This window comes from Helianthus annuus, chromosome 13, assembly GCF_002127325.2.
Source record: "Helianthus annuus cultivar XRQ/B chromosome 13, HanXRQr2.0-SUNRISE, whole genome shotgun sequence".
Taxonomy (NCBI): Eukaryota; Viridiplantae; Streptophyta; class Magnoliopsida; order Asterales; family Asteraceae; genus Helianthus; species Helianthus annuus.
The window spans coordinates 38,254,745-38,262,955 of NC_035445.2; the positions used below are offsets into that span (position 1 = coordinate 38,254,745).

At 36.3% G+C, this 8,211-nt stretch overlaps 1 long non-coding RNA gene across 1 annotated transcript; it reads left to right on the forward strand.

Annotated features, from left to right (window-relative positions):
- Nucleotides 1-7,622: 7,622 nt before the first annotated feature.
- LOC110902568 lies at nucleotides 7,623-8,097 on the forward strand. The gene is made up of 2 exons (XR_002571220.2): nucleotides 7,623-7,829; nucleotides 7,903-8,097. It is a non-coding gene; the product is annotated as an uncharacterized LOC110902568 (long non-coding RNA).
- The last annotated feature ends 114 nt before the right edge of the window (nucleotides 8,098-8,211 follow it).

The window sequence follows — 8,211 nt, forward strand, 5'->3', positions numbered from 1 at the left end:
ACAGCAAAATTGTGAACCGCTTTTTCATACATCACTTTGAACCGCTCTTAAGTTCACATCTCAGGACCGCTCCAAGGAAAATTGTTGAACCGCTCCAAAACATTGTTTTCTGGATCGCTTATTTGGATCATCGAGGATCGCTTTTTCGAACAAAGTGTGGATCGCGTATTTGACATTTTGTTTTGTTCGCTTTTGTGAAAATTGTTGAATCATTTTTCTGTCAGTTACTTTGAAATACGTGCTAAGTCAACATGGATTCTAGTTTTTATAACGCCTTTGCTACACCAACAACTCCAGCCAAAATTGCACAAGCCATGAGTATTGAAAATGAAACGGGAACTACCCAGAAACCTCCGAAACTGATGAGTATAGAAGAATACTTCGGATGGAAAGATCGGTTTGAAAACTGGGTTCAGGCAAATCATCTCAGATCGTGGGAATGCATATTGGAAGAGTACAAATTGCCTAAAACAGAGCTGCAAGTTACTAAACAAATATCTGAATTTACAGATCAAGAACGGGCAATGTACAAGGCAGAAAAGATGATGATTAGCTTGTTACAGCAGGCAGTTAAAGAAGACATATTCATTTTGCTACAACATGACAAAACTGCTAAATCAATTTGGGATGCTCTTAAAGCAAAATTCGAGGGTAGTGAAAGCATGATCAAAAGCAAGAAGGCTTTGCTTAAAAAAGAATTTGATTTATTCAGCAGTTTGCCGGGAGAGGATACTAAAAAGCTAATTGAGAGATATTGCCATTTAGTGCGTTCGTTATCAATGTTGGGAGTTGAAAAAGGTCGAGAGGAATGGGTTGAAAAATTGGCTGATGCGTTACCTCAGAAAGAGTGGGGAACGTATTTGATGATATTGAAGAACACAGGTGTTTATGATAGACTAACTATCGGGCAGTTTATTGAGAAGTTAGAGGGGCAAGATCTGGAACAACAAAAGATAGCCCGGATGAATAGCCCAGGTGGTCAACAAGATGTTAAAATGTACTATAAAGGTAGTGTTCCAGTTACTGAATCTGAAAGAAGTCCGAAAATACAAACTGCATTCAGTGCTGGAGATTCATCAGAAAAAGCTGATCACGGTTCAAACAAGAGCAGCAGTGGATTTTCATCATTTCCGAGTGTGAATCCGAAAGATACTAACACAAGTTTTCAGTCTCAAAGTACAAAAACCGGAAATGGATACATAATTCAGTGCAACATAGCTCTCAACCTTCCAGAAGGTCAAAGCTTCTCTGAAGACACTGCGAAAGACCACATGGCACTTCTGGGTTCAGTTCTGTTATCCTATGAAGGTCTAGTTGCTGGTAGAATCGGAAATCCTATGCTCACTAAAGAGGATTATGATCAGATAGACGCTGAGGAAATGGAACTTATGGATATCAAATGGTGTCTTGCGAGTGTTCTTCGTCGGGCTGAGAAATTCAAAACCATTACCGGGAGAAATGACTTTCTTGATGCACATGTTTCTACTTTAGGTTTTGACAAATCTAAAGTTACGTGTTTTCGATGCAGGGAGAAGGGACATTTCAAACGAGAATGCAAAGGAAGAGAAGCTAGCGGAGCACAGAATCCATTCGGGAAAGATGACTACTACCGCAAAGCTATCTATCAGCAAGTTGGTCAATCCCAGGAACCTCAGACAGCTCACGGAAGAAAAATTGAAGATTCCAAAAGAGCATGTGTGGTAGATTTCAGCTGGAGTGACTACATATCATCTGAAGCTACAGCAGAACGAGTTATCGATCAAGATGATGAGAAACTACCAGAGGGTTTCAGTTGGGATATGTTTGTAGATGAAAAGGGAGGTTTTAAAGCTTTCATTGCAAAGATCGTCCGAGAGCCAAATTTGTTTGCTGCTTGGATGAGATCTATTGGAGAGATTGTATCAAGTGGAGATGAAAAATTTGTATCATCTGATGAAAGTTCAGATAGTACTGATGGACTTTCAGAACACTCTGGAGATGTTTCAGATAGTTCAGATGAAATTGTACAAGATGAAACTGTGCAAGAACAGGATGTTGTGTTTGACAAAACACCATCGGATTCTGATGTATCAGATGGTGGTTCTGATAAGTCTGTACATTTTGATCAATCACCTGATCAAAGCAGCAGTGATGATGAGGAAGAGAAACATATAAATATTGCTAAATCTCAATTGTCTCCTAATAGTTTTCATTTTTATTTTGCAGAAAAAATGGAGAAACTGGCAGAGGAACGAGATGAAAAAGATAAACAATCTGAATTTGAAGGTGAATTTCAGAATGTTGAAAGTGTTGATGAGAAGATTACTGAAAAGGTGATCGAAGTGGAAAAGGTGATCGAAGTCGAGAAAGTGGTAGAAGTTGTGAAAACAGTCGAAGTTGAAAAAATTATTGAAGTCATCAAGCCCTGTGAGAAGTGTTTGGAAGCCTGCAAAGAGTGTACAGCAAAAGATGAAATCATAGCTGAGTACGAGAAAAAGAAAGAGCAGTTATTGTTCAATATCAATTATGTGAAGGAATCGTACGACGTGTTGAACAAAACAGTTACTGGTCTTCAAAAGACAAACACAGAAAGAGAACAGGCGATGACAATGATGAATGCAACTTTAATGTCGAAGCAAAAAGCTATAAATTTCTACATTGAAGAAAGTGCCAAATGGAAGCAAGAGTTGGAGAAGGAAAAGATTGAAAATGAGAGGATTAGGAGGTTATTGTTGAGCTATTCTACCTCTGATTATGTTATTGATCGAGTTTATCCAACTGTTGCAGGTTTAGAAGCTTTTCAAGATGAGAAGCAAAAGAAGAAGAATGACTGTGGTAAGAAAACGACTGTTAGCTATAACAAGTGTCCACCTCCAATTTGGGATGGGTATTCTCCTAGGAAACCAAATGAGGAACAACTTGCAAAAGCAGTCAATATACAGCTTAAAACCGACACAACTGACGTTTTACCAGAAAATATTGATGTGACGTTTACCTCGTCCGATACTGATCATGAGTCTGTTCTAATCAAAAAGGTGGTCGATCAGGTGTTGGATACTGATGAGGAGACAGAGTCAAAATCTGAGTCTGGGGGGTCAAAGTCGTCAGTCAACAGTCAAAATTCGTCAGTGAAACAGTCTTATAGTAAAGAGTTTTTGTTATCAAAAGCTGATTTGAATGATGAAACATTCGAAGTTGTTTATACTTTGAATGGTTCGGACAAATTATATTACAACAAAGAGTTTCCAATTTTAAGTGTCAAAACAGATCTAATCAACAAAACTTTTAAACTAATAGAGGTTAATATTTCTGAGTTAAAAGTTTTACAAAATTTTGAAAAACCTAAAAAATATACTTCCAGAGTTCAGCAGCGTTTAAACAAGAAAAAGGGTTACAATTCTGGTCCTGGCTTTCCAAAGAAATCTAACCAAAATCGTAGCTACAAAAAGAAAGGTTTAGGATTTATTCCACTAGAAGATGATAAAAATATGAAAAATTCTAAAAAGAAATCTGAATTTGTGACAGGCGGAAGCTCGGAAGATGAACAGCAGAAATCATTTTGGAGACAAACTAACAAAGAGTTTCTTGCTGAAAAGAGAAAGAATGGAACTGGAGTATTTCATCCGAGAAATGCTCAAACCTGTTTGAAATGCAATGGAGCTGGTCACATTGCATCGGATTGTTCGAAAGATTTCAAAGCAAAACAGGAAGCTTCTCAGAGGATGAAAGACAAAGTTGAAGAAAAAGCTGAGAAATCCAAAATGTTTAAGAATTCGAAAAATGAAGTTGGAGAATGCTCAAAGAAAAAGACAACATTATACAAAAGACATGGAAATGAAAACCAAGTGTGGGTTGCGAAGAAAGGTGAAGTGAAAGTCGGCAATGAATCTGGTTCCACAAAGCCAGAAGAGCCACAAGTTATGGAGAAAAGTTCAGAAAATGATGATGTTCTTCCATCATTGAAGTTTGAGGAGGTTATGAAGGAAATTGGAAAAATTGAAATTTCAAATCAATTTTATGATGATGAAAAGAAATTTGATGTCGAGAAAACATTCAACGGGAATGTTAAGAAGATATTTGAGAAAATGTTGAGTGGAAAAGCTAAAGGGGTGAAAGATTTTTACGCAACTAAAAAGGCGACATACAACCCTACAGCTGAAGAGTTGAAAGTCCTCAGGTCTGAGAAGACTTGGAGGGAAGTTTGCTTCCCAGAATAGTCAGAGGACTACGCCGGAGATCCCAAGTTTATATCGTGGATCATGAATCGGCATCTTTCTTGTATTTGAGAAGTTTGAATGTGTGTGTTTAATGTTTGAATGTTTTGTTTGCAGGATGAAGGACTATGCCGGAGCTTCCAAGATGGTTAGTGTGAAGCAGGAATCGGCATTCTGGTTGAAAAATGGTGATGTAGACGTAATATTCCTACACGTGGTAGTTGTTGGGTATCTACAAGTGGTAATCTTGATCCCACAAGTGGTATTTGTGGTTAAGTTTTTTGAGATGCTTGGATACTTTGAAGTGTTTACATTTACAAGTGATACAGAAGGTTCTTAGAGGCAAATGGTAAATCAGGGACATTAAATTGTACTTGATTTACTATTCATGACAAAAGATAGACAAGATGATGAACCACATCCCCGTTTTAAAATTGATAAACCTACAAGTGGTTGATATCAACACAAATTTATTTTCCGGAAAAATCATTTTGATTGAAACAAACTTAAGTGTTTTGAAATCTAAATGTGAAAATGATTTGTGATAGGGGGAGTTCAGATTGTTTATGCCTAGTGAATGGCGATTTGATGTGATTCAGTGTCAGTTGTCAAGTTTCTGTATAGTTTGTTTTACATTTTATGTTTCTAGTAGGTAAAAATTTAGAAGTTTTCAAATTTTCTTTAAAATGTGTTTGCATTTTAGGGGGAGTAGGGAAATTTCAGAAAATCCAAAAACATTTGAAAATTTGAAAAAGCCAAAAACATGATAAAATTCAAAAATGAGTTTTGTTGCGAAAAAGAGGAAATGATAGTACATCAGTGGACTATCACGGCACGCTAAAGAAATGTAAAGTCAAAAAGTGTTAAACAATCTTACTGCGGATGTGTCAGTAGATTTTCGCACATTTAGTAAATTGAAACGAGATATAAACCTAAATCAAACTTGCTTAATTCGTAGGTAACTATTCTTGAATATATGGGTAACCCCCGAAATCTTGTTTGAAAGGTCCCGTATTCTGAGATACTAGGTCTTTATACTCAGTGATATCTGGGGTATTATCCCGGGACTTCTGCTGTATGGAAGTACTGACCTAGTCCCCGGATAATACTTTCTGCAAATGCTTGAAAAAGCGCCGCCCTCAGCATGCTGATGAAACAATAAAATTGATAGTCGCTGCTGTTGAAATGCAAAAAGTCCTCTAAAGGGGACCCACCAAAAGTCGAGCCGTCATCTCTCTGCTGAACGGAAGTTCTGACCTGAGCTCTCACGGTTTCGCATTTAACCCCTTTACAGATATCATCTGTGGTATACTCACCTGTAAGACTGAATATTTGGGATCTGGATAAGGGAGTATATTCAAGTGGAGTGATACACAATTAAGTTTAAGTCTCTAAAACATTAATATCGTATCTCGAATCGATTGAAATTTGTGTTGAAAATTTAAGTGGACAAACATACTGACAATCTAGGTAAATTGTTTAAAACTAAAAATGAAATCAAGCTTAACGGTGTTGATGATTTGTCTCACAAACTGATATGATCCTCTTTCACAAACTCACAAAAATATTGTTTGTAAATAGTTTATTTCTGCATTTCAGTTTCTCTTTCAGAAAAAATTCAAAAATATTTTTGGTGTGTTTTAGCATAAATTTTGAAAAAGTCAAAAAGATTTTCGACAACTGATATTGGAAAACTGATTTTCAAAATTCCGTGTGCTAAACATGATGAGCAGTATTTGAGGGGGAGTGTTTGTGTAAATCTAATTGTTTTTGATAAATCTAACCTTCTTCAAGTGGTTCATCATAGTTTGGTAAGAGAGAGTCATGGGTTGATGCACAGGTTGTTGATATGTGATGAATCTAGGAAATTTATTTCTGGGTTAAGATTGTGCAGGAATCAAGAGATCTGATCAAGAGAATTAAAGCGTTTTTAGAGCTAGGCTATTTGATTCCGAAGGCTTGTGTAGATCAGACAACGATCCTGAAGATGTTACTGAAGAACAAAAGAATACCAGTAAATCGAGAGGGGGAGTCTGAAGAAAGAGAGAATGAGAAAGCCCAGAGACTGATCTAGCCTGACGAGGTGAAGATACAGCGTTAAATTCAGAGTGTGGTAACGACTCCATCAACATCTGAGGGGGAGTCTGTTGGTGCACTACATCTGTTGATTCCGTCTAAGTGTCTAGAATCATGTCTTATATCATATTGTATAGCATAGGGCTCGAAATACGAGAAAACAGGAGTCTGTATAGGTTTTAGATTGTCGGGTCGCTTTTAGGGTCATGATATGGTCGGGTCGCTCATTTGTCACCTTGGGTCGCTTATGTGTACATGTATGGACCGCTCATGTGTCACTTGACCACATGAGCGGCTCCAGAACAGTATAAATAGGTCCATGAGCGATTCCAGAGAGGGAGGTCTTGAATTCCACGCCGAGGCTCTGCCGGTGTGATGTTTGAGCTGTAAAACGTTTATATTCAATACAAAAGAGAGTTAAAAGGAAGATCGTGCTATTTCTACTTGTTTTTCTTATTATTCCGCATCTGAAGAGCAAGAGCAAATCTCTGAACGACTCGGTTGGGTCAACACACGATCCTACACATCAATTTTCTTTTCTTTTTTTTATAATAAAGGTTTTTATATTTGCAACTTGACAAAATGTGATTTATATTAAATTTATTTTAAGTTAATAGTGTACTGGTTATAACTAATATCAAATCTTTACTAATACTTGATTTCTTTTTATGATGGTTGACTTTGCGAGAACTAACGGAGCATTAGTGTCAAGAATGGGCTGAGATTCGAATTCAGTCGGTTTTTCGCTCTTTTTTGGTAATTTCTAAGCCTTGAATATTAATTTTTAACATGCTATGCTACTGAGAGAATATAAACTTGACTATATTCTCTGTTTTTTGATCAGAGGTAAAGTAAAGTTTATCATCATTCATCAATTTTCTTTTCTTTTTTGTTTATAATAAAGGTTTTTATATTTGCAACTTGACAAAATGTGATTTATATTAAATTTATTTTAAGTTAATAGTGTACTGGTTATAACTAATATCAAATCTTTACTAATACTTGATTTCTTTTTATGATGGTTGACTTTGCGAGAACTAACGGAGCATTAGTGTCAAGAATGGGCTGAGATTCGAATTCAGTCGGTTTTTCGCTCTTTTTTGGTAATTTCTAAGCCTTGAATATTAATTTTTAACATGCTATGCTACTGAGAGAATATAAACTTGACTATATTCTCTGTTTTTTGATGTGTTTTGTTATTTTTATGCTTTTTGTTTTTTAACTGATCTTAACCCATTTGACTTATGCTACAGACAAAAAGGGATCAAGATCGGGACCGCCCATTTGACTTCACACGGATCACCATCTGCTTTCTCTCTCAATGCTCACACATCTGACAAGAAGGGATGCCAAAAGCAGGGAAGTACAATCTACAGGAAAAAGCAACACTTTACTTTTGTGTGAAAGACAGCTTGCTTGCTGCAGTCTGTATAATATATCAACACTCTTCCATACACTGTTTGAAAGACAGCACTGCTTCCTTCAGTCTCTATAAATAATCCAGAGATATCTACACTCTACTCACACTTTACAAACTCTCAACTACACTCAACTGAAATTGTAAGTTTATCTCAGTTGAATAATCCTACTTTCAAAACATCAACTTAACAACTTCTATTTACTTCGATTTCAGAATATATCAACTCTTTGCATTCGGATCTTGCGTTGTTTCTCGGCTCTCACATCAAGGTTTTAAAATTTTTGTCGGCTTTTCACATCTCCCTCTTGCATTGTTGTAAGTTCTTTCAAATATGACATAGTGAAAGGATAAATTGTTTTTGTAGTTTTGATTTTACTTTGTTCTGTTATATTTTGATCTTTTCCTTCATTTTTGGGACTGATATGTGTCATGGTTTTGTGATAATTATGATATTTAGGTCATTTTTGGGGATGATAAGTGTTGTAGTTCAATGAAAATTATGATAGTTAGGTCAATTTTAGA